General features: G+C 33.3%; 1 protein-coding gene across 1 annotated transcript in view; it reads right to left on the bottom strand.

Moving 5' to 3' along the window:
- pigs (GAS2-like protein pickled eggs) overlaps positions 1–13,798 on the bottom strand; it is a 455,389-nt gene extending 441,591 nt beyond the window's left edge. The window contains exon 1 of the mRNA XM_075302273.1: positions 13,009–13,798. The gene's annotated coding sequence lies outside the window, so the exon portion shown is untranslated. The remainder of the gene's footprint in view (positions 1–13,008) is intronic.
- Positions 13,799–14,001: the final 203 nt, after the last annotated feature.

Below are 14,001 nucleotides of genomic sequence, written 5' to 3'. Positions count from 1 at the left end.
TGACAGTTGTCAAAAAATTTCGTGCGCATGTCCTGGCCGTAATGACATATCCACCAGTTGTTTGTTTGTTTTTCCTTCCTCCTTCCAGCTGGTGGAGAAGTATGTAGGTATCCCCCATCCTGGTGAATACGAAAAAAAAAAACAAATCTGCACATGATTCTTTAGTCCCCAAACTCGAATTCATGTCTGGCGGAGGAGGGGGGGGGGGGTATCCATGCAGTTGGGGTTTCACCAAGTAAAGACAATTAAACCGAGACCAGGAAATAAAACACCCCCTATCATGCAAAGCAAATATTGCGAGTCATTTATGGAGAAGGGGGAAATTATTGTCTTGTGTTTGCCAACACTTTGAAATTGAAGTGAAACTCAAACTCATACAAATCTCATCAAAAAAAAAAAAAAGAACCGGGAAAGATTCTGAAACAAGTGAAAAGGAAAGGGAAAATCTATAAAAGTTGGGTGGGGTTAGAATAATTCAACGGCGGCTTAGAGGATCCAATGCAGCAGTTGGGGAATTGCATAGGACCTCGGCAAACAAAGATTTTTGTTTTAATTACACTTGCCTTCAAGTCCATTGGGAATGTCCTTACGGTTATATATTTTCTAATAATTGATTTGGGTTTACAATAAAAGGATGTACAGATTTAGTAGCAATTTGGTATTTTAAGTTATACTTCAATGGATAACGGAATGGCAAGACAAGCATTGGGAAATTGAAAATCAATTAAAACAAGTATATACGGCCGTAAGTTCGGCCAGGCCGAAGCTTATGTACCTGTCATCCACAATCGAATTACTTGGGTTGTGGTACCACTTGCCGATGGCAAGGTATCTTAAAACTTCCTAACACCGTAATATATACCACATAGTCCATACGTGGTATATATTAAACTAAAAAAGGCCGATTAAATACGTATATAATTAAGTTTTAAGTTTCTATAGAAATAAAATTTTGACAACATTTTCTATAGAAGTAAAATTTGGAAAAAAATTTCTATAGAAATAAAATTTGGAAAAAATTTTCTATAGAAATAAAATTTTACCAAAATTTTCTGTAGAAATAAAATTTTGACAAAATTTTCTTTAGAAATAAAATGTTGACAAAATTGTCTATAGAAATAAAATTTTGACAAAATTTTCTATAGAAATAACATTTTGACAATGTTTTCTATAAAAATAAAATTTTGGTAGATTATTTTTGGCTCGAGTAGCAACCATGAATATGAACCGATATGGACCAATTTTTGTGTAATTGGGGACCGGCTATATATAACTATAGACCGATATGGACCAATTTTGGCATGGACATTAGCGGCCTTATACTAACACCACGTTACAAATTTCAACCGGATCGGATGAATTTTGCTCCTCCAAGAGGCTCCGGAGATCAAATCTGGGGAACAGTTTATATGGGGGCTATATATAATTATGGACCGATATGGACCAATTCTTGCGTGTTTGTTAGAGACCACATTCTAACACCATGTTCCAAATTTCAACCGGATCGGATGAAATTTGCTCCTCCAAGAGGCTCCGGAGGACAAATCTGGGAATCGATTTATATGGGGGCTATATATAATTATGGACCGATATGGACCAATTTTTGCATGGTCATTAGAGAACATATAACAACACCATGTACCAAATTTCAGCCGGATCGGGTGAAATTTTCGTTTCTCTTAGAGGCTCCGCAAGCCAAATCGGGGGATCGGTTTATATGGGGGCTATATGTAATTATGGACCGATATGGACCAATTTTTGCATGGTTGTTAGAGACCATATACTAACTCCATGTACCAAATTTCAGCCGGATCGGATGAAATTTGCTTCTCTTAGAGCAATCGCAAGCCAAATTTGGGGGTCCGTTTATATGGGGGCTATACGTAAAAGTGGACCGATATGGCCCATTTGCAATACCATCCGACCTACATCAATAACAACTACTTGTGCCAAGTTTCAAGTCGATAGCTTGTTTCGTTCGGAAGTTAGCGTGATTTCAACAGACGGACGGACGGACATGCTCAGATCGACTCAGAATTTCACCACGACCCAGAATATATATACTTTGTGGGGTCTTAGAGCAATATTTGGAAGTGTTACAAACGGAATGACAAAGTTATAAAAATTTGTCTTGATGCAGAATATATGAATTTTTATTGATTTAATATAAGCTAGAGGTGTGCACGTAACACGAAAATTTTCGTGACTCACGCATGAATCGTGAGTCACGCTCATGTGAACGGGGTTAGTGTGCGTGAGCGTGATTAACAAACCAAAATGTCGTGCGTGAGCATGAGTCACGAAAACAATATCTTCGTGGGTGTGCGTGAGTAACGAATTACGATAACGAAAATAATCCCGCTCTCCAACATAAAACGCTTAAAAGTTAAATTCATTTGCAATTTTAGTGACACCTAGGATGTTAAAAGTTTAATAACGCTCCCGATTTTAATCGTGCTCATGACATCAGACACGTCCCTCAGGTAAATTCGTGAGTACAAGTTTTCTTTTCGTGAGTGTGCGTGACCGGGAGACCTACCAAACAATATCGTGCGTTAGTGTGCGTTAATAAGAAATTTCCGTCGTGAGTGTGCGTGAGCGTGAGTAAAATATTACTCATTCTTATTCTGTTTTCAACCGAATTGAAATAAAAAAGTTAAAATTACCCATTAAAAATATGAAAACAGTGAGTTATAAAAAATTGAATTAAAAAGACTTCCTCTGTAGTACAAATAAAGAACATCTTTGAAAGAACATTTTTAGAAATGATTTTAAAGTTGTACCTTAAGAAAAACTTCCAAATTTTTTTTTGCTGGGTTAAATTTTACTTTATTTGGGGTCTGTTCGAAACCGAAACTTTTTACTATGGTGAGATATCAATTTACTATGGTGAAAAACAATTGCTAATTTGGTGTACACATTTCTTTCAAATATAAAACTAATTTTAGTTTGTTTTGCTCTCAAAAAAAAAAATGAACTCACTATTTCACTAAAGCCAATTTAACTATTATTTTTGGAGAAAGTTTCATTTACTCTAATAATTTTTTGCGTACGTTAGTTAAATGAACTAAAAGACGGGAAAAAATATACACAAATGAAGTAAAAAGTTTTACTAAATTCGTACTTCTCACAAAATAGTTCATTATTTCTTTAAATTTGTAAATTTTACTACAGCAGCGTCCATCATGAACTTCGTATGTCACTAAAGATATTCTTGCAATTTTGAACTCCAAATTTTTCCTTCAAACTACAAAATTTTCTTTAAAAAGTGAAAAAAATTATTTATGTCTAATAAATTTTTTTGAATTTGTCGAAAAATATTTACTTATTTTTGTGATATCGGCGTGATGCCAGCGCTTGTAATACTGTTTAGTTAAAATTTTCTAAAACTATTCAAAATTTTCTAAAATTAATCAAAAGTTTTCTTCCTGGTGGGTTCACTGTTTTTTCAGTGTGATATAATCAAAACATGCCAAGCCTAGTGATGTCGTAAATGTCAAGAATTTTCAACAAATGTCAAATTTCTTACTAGCCCCTTGGGTTAGAGAAATTATACTCACCTCGATTTACGTCAAATTTTTAAATCGACGTAATTTTAAGAGCCTGTTCGGTTTCGAACAATCCCTTAATAATATTATTTCCCTTTTAAAATATTTGTTTATTTATAAAATCGTAAATACTAAAATTTTGAATTACCGTTTTGCTAGCAACTGTTTTCTTCTACCTGATAACAGGGTGAATCCTATCAACATTTTATCCCGCCAATTCCTTATCAGACGACCTTCTTTTTCAGATATGATTATAATTTTTTTGGATAACAATAACAAATATTGTGTTATTGTTTTTTTTTTTTGATATCTTATCGATTTCTTTTTTGCACTAAACGTGCTTGCTTGCCACTAACCCAATCAGCTGACTAAGAATACCTATTGATTTTTTTGTTCCAGCCAATAAATGTTTCGTCGGCTTTTTTCAACCATTTATGGAGAGCTCTTAAATGGTTTCAAACATTTCGTATCTCTACAAACAAACAAAAATAGTCTACATAAGCTCTAATATACACAAAAAAAAAAACACACTCAGCAAAAACAAGCAATTTCAATAGAAACACACACAAACATATTATGTACATTATTATAAGACCGGCTATTAGCAACTAGTTACGTAGTATGGTCCTCTGACATGGATTATATCAGTCATCAGTCGTCAGTCTATTCGATAGACGCTGGACGCTTTTGATGGTTACCCAAACCAAAGAGCATTCATTCAATGGCCAACAATCACTCATATAGGCAAAAAAAAATCATAAAAAAATGTGCGAAGGCGTACTTTTGTAACACTTACGTTTTAATTTTAAGATTTTCCGTTTTTTTTTTGTTTAACATGGTTTTTATAGTTGTTGGTTTCTTTGTGGTTAACTACTAACTCAATTTTTGACCATAACATTTGGTTTCTTTGGTTTAGTTTCTTTTGTTTTTTGGCCTTAAAATGTGTCCACATATCGGTTGATTCATGGGCCATTTACCCACATTGCACCCCAGATACCTAGCTGTCGAAGTGTTAATTGCCGATCTAAATGATCACCACTATATCGTGTTTTTATTTTTTAGGCATTGTGATTGAAAACCCGTCTGGAAATTTTGTAATATTTACAACAACTACAGCAACAACATAGACAAGTGTGAATGGGAAAGGTTTTGGAGTCGAACGATAAAGAATAACGGAAGCATTTTTTTTATGATGCTTTCTTAGGTAACGAAAACTGTTTTTGATTAGATTGGAAGATGGATCGGGCTTTCCCCAGCGTTATGCTCACCGCACACCATATACAAGGTGGCTGATATGTAAATGTTTTTTTTTTATTATTGTTCTAAACTGATTTTAAAATTTTATGAAAATTACGATATTTAATTTTCATAAAATTTTAAAATCAGTTTAGATTTCACCATCTTTCGTACAAATTATGGCCTTCAAATAGGGATGCCAGACGTGCTCTTTTAAAGAGCACATGTGCTCTTTTTTACAAAATGTGCTCTTAAAACAAGACAGGCCAAAAGAGCACGCAAAAGTGCTCTTTTTTTGCATCACAACAAATGTTAATCAAGCGCGATTAAATAAATGGTAAAAGTAACTGTATTTTCAGTAAATGTCGCACTAATAGATTTTCCTAGCCGTTATTTTCTAATTAAATAGTTACTTTATATATCAGAGTCGTAGAAGATGTTGCTTCTTCACTTTGTACTCTGTTCTAAATGTAAACAAACTTCTTCAATAACGTTTTTCACAAAAACACCAAAAAATGACTTAAAAAGTATTGTAAGAAAATTAGCTTGAGTTGAAAGTGGGTTATTTTATGTTTATGGTATGAACCTTTTTGCTATGTTTAAATGAATTATATTTCAATAAATTGGAAATAAATGTTTTTCTTTTATTTGAAAAAGTGTGCTCTATTATTTTCGTATGTGTTCTTTTTATAAGCTGAATGTGCTCTTTTTGCCTCTTCAAAATCTGGCATCCCTACCTTCAAACAACCCATAAAGCTGCACGAAAATGGTCCAGTTATATTTTGGTCTATTTCCAGTGAAGCGCCGTTTGAGATGATTGACACTTTGGTATTTTTTAGTGCGAACCTTATTCTTGAAAATGCCTCAAACGCAAAAGTCCAACGGAAAGGAATCGGCGATGTGATGTGTGGTAGAAATCAAGAAAGGAACGTTCTTTTTAAGACATTCTTGTTGACGTGTGCTGAGCAATGGTGTTGAGTATCGTTGTCATTTCGGTCCGACCGGACCAAAGTTGGTCCAAAAGATTTTTAAATTTGTTCCATTTGGTCGATGTGTCGGACTAAATGGAACTTTGGTCTTTTTGGTCCATTTTCATAAAATTGGTCAATTTTATTCATTTTTTCTATCTTCTTGGCAATTTTAACTCCTATACTTGAATGTACGCCTGAAGTGAATATGGACCAATGTGAATCACGCTTGACGCATTACATTATGCTTGTAAAGCAACTCGGATGAAAATTCCATATTCTACTTTATTTCCTCAAGAAGTACAATATAGAGACCGATCTTCATGGGAGCTATTCCAATATAAACCAAATAAATGTATCTTATGTGGAAATCAAATTTTTGTTAAAGAAGCCTTTTCAAAAAGTCTACTTTTGGAAATTTTAAAAGTCGAAAAGTAGATTTCAACCACTACTCGTATATCACATTAGTCCTTTCAAGGTTTACTTTATTTTTTTAATTAAAGTTCTCTGCACAACAATAAATTTCTTTTCAAGACATTTTTCTTCGAGATTCGAAATTGATTCCGTTTGGAAAAATTTGATCCAAAATAAAATGTCGTTGTGGTAACGCTGGTGTTGAGTCCTGTTGGAGTGTCCATGGCCTGCGGTCGAAATATTTATCTATCCAGGGTTTCACTTCTGGTGTTGTTCACCCTCAAAAACAAAATCACTTCTGTAACATATGCCCCAAACACATTTTGCTTCAAGCATATATATTTTCAGGATTGGTCGAAACAAAATATTGTTTGTATTGTTAAAACATATTATGTTTCACCTCAGGCTTTCACTGGTAGAAAGAAACTTTAATGAAATTTTCTTTGTGTATATATATTTTTAAGGCGCCAATTGGTTACTTCCATTATTTTACTTGCAGCATACTACCCAGAGGGTCTCTCTTTCTAAACACATATATGTTTATAGGCTATTTCTAAATTAATATAGGTTAGGTTAGGTTAGGTTATGTGGCAGCCCGATGTATCAGGCTTACTTAGACTGTTCAGTCCATTGTGATACCACATTGGTGAACTTCTCTCTTATCACTGAGTGCTGCCCGATTCCATGTTAAGCTCAATGACAAGGGACCTCCTTTTTATAGCCGAGTCCGAACGGCGTTCCACATTTCAGTGAAACCACTTAGAGAAACTTTGTAACCCTCAGAAATGTCACCAGCATTACTGAGGTAGGATAATCCACCGCTGAAAAACTTTTGGTGTTCGGTCGAAGCAGGAATCGAACCCACGACCTTGTGTATGCAAGGCGGGCATGCTAACCATTGCACCATGGTAATATAGGTTTGCATCTAAGCATATTATATTTACAAACATTTTGTATCCCAAACATAATGTGTTCTAACATATTAACATATATGTCCCAAACATGTTATGCTAGTTTATGAACATTATATGCTTGCACTTAAAACTATTGTGTTAAAAAATTTGAGTTCCAAACATATAATTTTTACACCGTAACATATGAAAAACAGTCTTTTTCTTCTGTGTTACCACTGTTTTCGACCACTTTCTGTAATGAGTAATCGTACGAGAAGCAGCCAACTATAGGTCGGTCATACTATCAAACTTTAATTCCATCACGAATAACTTACTATCTAAATGCAATAGATAAAAATACTTTTATAAGCTTTTAAACAATAAAATGGACTGCCACGGTCAGCTGCCAGACGGGCGGATTAGATGAGATAGCTAGCTGAAGTTGTAATACATTTCAGTCATCCTGTATACTAAACTTAGTAAGCTATTATCGGACTTTAAATACCTCCGGAATTTTTTAATCAACAGATTTGCGGACCTTAAACCATCATATAAAAAACATAGACATAATTATGCCAAGCCAACAATAGACGAACTAACTTTGAAAACCTGAAATCGTTTATGCGATCATCATTTATTTCAAACAAAAATTCTCTAATTATTCGCCATTAGTTAAAATTGCATTGAGACCAACATAAAATAATGCCAATGCAAAAATATAAAACTAATTTCACATTTAGCTAAAAAAATAAACAAAAATTCTCAACAAAAAAGACACATTATGAATCACTAATTCTCAAATTGATAAAAGAAGCAAATAAAGAATTTTTCAAGATTTTATTATTTGCAAACTAAAAACACATTGTCGATGACCTAGGAAGCCAATTTGGGGTTCCTGGAATTCATCACACAGCCAAAATAGTAACTAAGCAAAAAAACACCAAAATTAGCAAATATTATGACCCTGTCGTCATTATTCCAACCTTTGATATATGACACAATACGAGTACAGTGATAATCTTTGAACAATTACGAATTTAATGTCTTTTTATCTTAAACAAAAACAAAAAATGCCATAATAATTTCATACGTCATCAAAGTGAGCCCCCCTTTACGAAAATAATATGACGAAGCATTTTTCCTTTATTGTGGTGAACACTTATGGCATGACTAATGAGTGATGTCTTGCAAGAAAAATTAAATTCTATAAATAAAATTTTATTTAAAACCTTTTTGAACCACCCCCCCTGCTTTTTTGAGGGGAAGCAAATCAAATAACACTGCAGTCATCACTAAGTTCTGAGAGATAAAAGATGACAGAAAGGAACCTCTTGACACTGATTTTTTTCTTACTTGAATTTTTGTAAAGAGAGCAGAATTAAGATTCTGATTTAGAGTACAGTGAAAAAAAGTTGCCGGATTTCAAAAATGTTCTCTTTACACTGATAATTTTGGTATTGATTCTGCAAAAAAATAGATGATATATTCGTGTTTTGCCACTGTTGTTTTCATGTAATATCGAATCCCTTCATAAACGTGTTAACCGCATATTAAAATTCTTCAAACCCCTCAAAATAGGTCGTTGCATATATTGGAAGCATTTTAATCTTTATTCCAAGTTATTAATATCTCATTTAATTTATTTATTTTTATACCCTCCACCATAGGATGGGGCCATATTAACTTTGTCATTCCGTTTGTAACACATCGAAATATTGCTCTAAGACCCCATAAAGTATCTATATTCTGGGTCGTGGTGAAATTCTGAGTCGATCTGAGCATGTCCGTCCGTCCGTCTGTTGAAATCACGCTAACTTCCGAACGAAACAAGCTATCGACTTGAAACTTGACACAAGTAGTTGTTATTGATGTAGGTCGAATGGTATTGCAAATGGGCCATATCGGTCCACTTTTACGTTTAGCCCCCATATAAACGGATCCCCAAATTTGGCTTGCAGACCCCCTAAGAGAAGCAAATTTCATCCGATCCGGCTGAAATTTGGTACATGGTGTTAGTATGTGGTCTCTAATAACCATCCAAAAATTGGTCTACATCGGTCCATAATTATATATAGCCCCCATATAAACCGATCCCCCGATTTGGCTTTCGGAGCCTCAAAGAGAAGCAAATTTCATCCGATCCGGCTGAAATTTTGTACATGGTCTTTGTATATGGTCCTTAACAACCATGCAAAAATTGATCCACATCGGTCCATAATTATATATAGCTCCCATATAAACCGATCCCCAGATTTGGCTTACGGAGCCTCTTGGACGATCAAAATTCATCTGATTCAGTTGATATTTGGTATGTGGTGTTAATATAGGGTCTCAAACACCCATACAAAAATTGGTCGAAATCGGTCCATAATTATATATAGCCCCCATATAAACCGATCCCCCGATTTGGCTTTCGGAGCCTCAAAGAGAAGCAAAATTCATCTGATTCAGTTGATATTTGGTACATGGTCTTTGTATATGGTCCTTAACAACCATGCAAAAATTGGTCCACATCGGCCTATAATTATATATAGCCCTGATATAAACCGATCCCCAGATTTGGATTGCGGAGCCTCTAAGAGAAGAAAATTTCATCCGATCCGGCTGAAATTTTGTACATGGTGTTAGCATATGGTCTCTAACAACTATGCAAAAATCGGTCCGCATCGGTCCATAATTATATATAGCCCACATATAACCGATCACCAGATTTGACCTCCGGAGCCTCTTGGACGATCAAAATTCATCTGATTCAGTTGATATTTGGTATGTGGTGTTAATATATTGTCTCAAACTCCCGTGCAAAAATTGGTCGAAATCGGTCCATAATTATATATAGCCCCCATATAAACCGATCACCAGATTTGACCTCCGGAGCGTCTTGGACGACCAAAATTCATCTGATTCAGTTTATATTTGGTACGTGGTGTTAATATATGGCCTAAACACCCATGCAAAAATTGGTCGAAATCGGTCCATAAAGTGGTCCATATCAGTTCATAATCATATATAGCCCCCATATAAACCGATCCCGTGATTTGGTTTTGGAGCCTCTTGGAGGAGCAAATTTCTTCCGAGTCAGTTGAAGTTTGGTACATTGTGCTAGTATATGGCCGTTAACAACCATGCTTAACTAGGTCCATATCGGTCTATAGTTATATATAGCCCTCAGATAAATCGATCCCCAATCACACAAAAATTGGTCCATATCAAGTTCATAACTGTATACACTGAAAAAACAGTGAACCCACCAGGAAGAACATTTTCGGTTAATTTTAGAAAATTTTGAATATTTGTAGAAAATTTTAACTAAACAGTATTACAAACGTTGGCATCACGTCGATGTCATAAAAATAAGTAAATAATTTTCGACAAATTCAAGAAAATTTATTAGTCATAACTAAGTTTTTTCACTTGTTAAAGAAAGTTTTGTAGTTTGAAGGAAAAACATGGAGTTCAAAATTACAAGAATGTCTTTAGTGACATACAAAGTTCATGATAGACTCATTTTTGGTAAAATTTTCAAATTTAAAGAAATTCAGAACTATTTTGTGGAAGACACGAATTTAGTTCATCTTTATGCATCATTTGAGTATATTTTTTTCCTCGGTTTTAGTTAATTTAACTTACGTGCACAAAAAATTATTAGAGTAAAGGAAACTTTCTCCAAACATAATAATTCCATGAACTAAAATAAAGTTAAATTGGCTTTAGTGAAATAGAGAGTTCACTTTTTTTGAGTGTAGAGCCCCCATATAAGCGACCCCCATATTTCAATTCCGGCTCTCTACGTACCGTACAAAAGTCCATATCGATTGTGGATGACAGTCTTTCGTAGAAGTTTCTATGCAATCCATGGTGGAGGGTACATAAGATTCGGCACTCAAAAAAAGTGAACTCTCTATTTCACTAAAGCCAATTTAACTTTCGTTTAGTTCATGGAATTATTATGTTTGGAGAAAGTTTCCTCTACTATAATAATTTTTTGTGTACGTTAGTTAAATTAACTAAAACCGAGGAAAAAAATATACACAAATGAAGGATAAAGATTAACTAAATTCGTGTCTTCCACAAAATAGTTCAATATTTCTTTAAATTTGTAAATTTTACTACAAATGCGTTCATCATGAACTTCGTATGTCACTAAAGACATTCTTGCAATTTTGAATTCGAATTTTTTCCTTCAAACTACAAAATTTTCTTTAACAAGTGGAAAAACTTAATTATGTCTAATAAATTTTTTTGAATTTGTCGAAAAATATTTACTTATTTTTATGACATCGGCGTGATGCCAACGTTTGTAATACTGTTTAGTTAAAATTTTCTACAAATATTCAAAATTTTCTAAAATTAACCGAAAGTTTTCTTCCTGGTGGGTTCACTGTTTTTTCAGTGTACTTGTTTTTTTATTTAAACTATACTAAACTTATAGTAAATATAAGATGAGTATGGGAAAATAGAGGGAAGCTTTAGCAACTGAGGCCACCTGAGGCTAGAGACTCATTTAATTTAAAAATGATGTATTTAAATATTTTTTTTACTTTAAGGAAAAATTGCCTTACTTCAAAGACATACGACTTACGAGGGACGAAAATTTCGTCGTTAATGAAAAATCTTTTAACAAACTTTCTTTTAATAGAAATTTATTTATTTTAAATCATCATTCTATCATCAATTCAATTGACACCTTTACAAAAAAGACAACGAAATTTATTTTTTTTTACATTTCAGACAATTTTTTTATTTTAGTTATTTTTTGCTTACTTTAATAACGTGAAAAAATTACACAAATTTACTTAATATGCAGATAGTTCATATTTTTCTAAAATGGTTGAAGTTTACTTAAATTGCTTTCATAATTTTCTCAAATGATAGACCAAAAGCCTTTGTTGTTGGCACTTATTTATTTTCATAATTTATTAAGATTGTAAATCTTGTAATAAATAAATCTTAAACGAGTACATTTTTCTTAAAATGAATATGTCTTTAGCTTCCCTTAACTTCAATTTTCAAAATATGAAATTTTCTAAACCAACAGCAAAACTTTATTATTTTTAATATATTTTCTTCAATTTAACAAAAATTATTAACTTATTTGTATCACTGATTGCAACAGTAAATTTTTTTAGTTACTATTTTCTAAAATAAACCTATATTTACTTTCGTGATATCAAATGATGCATGCAATGCGGTACAGTGACAAAGTTAAACATTTCAATTTCTCACATTTGAGGAGACTTTTTTTTTTTTGAAAAATAAAATTTCCAATAAACATCGAAAATATATACATTCCGTTAAATTTTATAGCATTTAAATGGACATTTACGACCCATGCGCTTAGCGAGTGCATTAGCTTTGATTAATATTCCCATTAAAATTATCGGAAATTCTTGGATTTCAAACTAGGGCAATCAAATGTCTTCCTTGTTGACCCCATCAAACTACCAATAAATGGTGGGAAATTAAAATGGAAACTGAAATTAATTGATTATCGAAATGGGCTTCCTTAATGGTAGGCTAAATATGTGTGTCGCTATCTCTCACAAGACGTGAGATCAACAATGACCACTTAAACTTTGACCAGAATGTGTGACAAGAAATACCGTTAAACACTACAGAAATCAGCTGTTAAGAATCCAAAGAGGGAGAGAACTCAATAAGAATAGATCGTTACTAGTAAGAATGACAATTGCTTCAGGGGAGGGTGGGTGATGAGAGTACGAGGGTTAGAGAACACTCTCATCCATAATAATTTTGTTGTTGTTGTTGATATGTTTACATTTTATAATTCTGTTGTGGTGGTGGACAATAATAATCGCTAAATTGAGATGATAACACTCACTTATTTACTATGTTCGTTGTTTTTTTTTTTTTTTTATAACAACACATAACGAAGAATAATCACAGTTGCTAGAATACAGAATGTGTAAGCGATTCCATTTTACAAACCTTTTTTTAATATGGTTGATAAACCGCAACAATCGTTGTCAATTTAGTTCAGCATCAATTTAAAAATCCAGCATGAGAGCTCATTAATCCACAGAGGAGAGTAGATTTGTTTTTGTCCACAAGGGAAATATTATTATGACGGGTAATAAACTGGGTTTAAGAACTTTTTATTTATTTTTTTAACGGGTTTTACAAGCACTTGGTTGTTTTTTTTTTTTTATTAAATTAACTTTTCATCAATTATCAAGACCAAATCATTTATTTAAAAACGTTTTATTTCATTCGAAAATATTTCCATTAAATTGGTCCACAATTTTTTGGTATTCACTCGTCGTTTTCAAAAGAAAACCAAAGCTCTGTTTTCAAAATCACGGTAACTTTTCTTATCTTCTTTGACACTTTTTTCCCTTTTGTTTGATTTAGTGGTTTATTGCTATTTCAAAATGCAAATTAATCAGAAAAGACCCACAAAAATAAATAGTCGGGGGTGTTAGCAAGCGCATTTCTTAATATCCGCCGTTGTGGAGAATAAATATTGGTTTGTTTTCTTCTTGTCGATTTTTCCACTTTTTTATTATTGTTGTAATTTAAATCAATAATACACACACTCTAAGCTCTTGCTTTATTGTTGTTGTTGTTGGCAAGAAAATTAATCAATTAATGCAAAGCGAGCGGGGGCAAAAACATAAAAAATTCGTTTAGTTTAGAAAAAATTTAAAACATTAATTTGTCACAGAGGGCGACTTCGTTATATACTCAGCGTATTTTCTATTTAAACCGTTCGGTTCGAACGTGTTCGAACAACTAAACTAAATGCCAAGCAAGACATTCGTTTAAATATGAACTTCATAAAATCATAGCAAAATTGCTTCGTGTATGGGGTGTAATGGGGTTCGTTTTATGCCTGTGGATTTGTTGGAAGCACACGAGCGAACGTAAACACAACCTGCTACAAACACAACACAACATGTTGCTGTGTGAGAGCAACAAGTT

Source organism: Haematobia irritans, chromosome 3 (assembly GCF_050003625.1).
Source record: "Haematobia irritans isolate KBUSLIRL chromosome 3, ASM5000362v1, whole genome shotgun sequence".
Classification (NCBI taxonomy): Eukaryota; Metazoa; Arthropoda; class Insecta; order Diptera; family Muscidae; genus Haematobia; species Haematobia irritans.
Note: the sequence above shows the minus strand (reverse complement) of the source record. Positions and strands in the feature narration are given on the sequence as shown.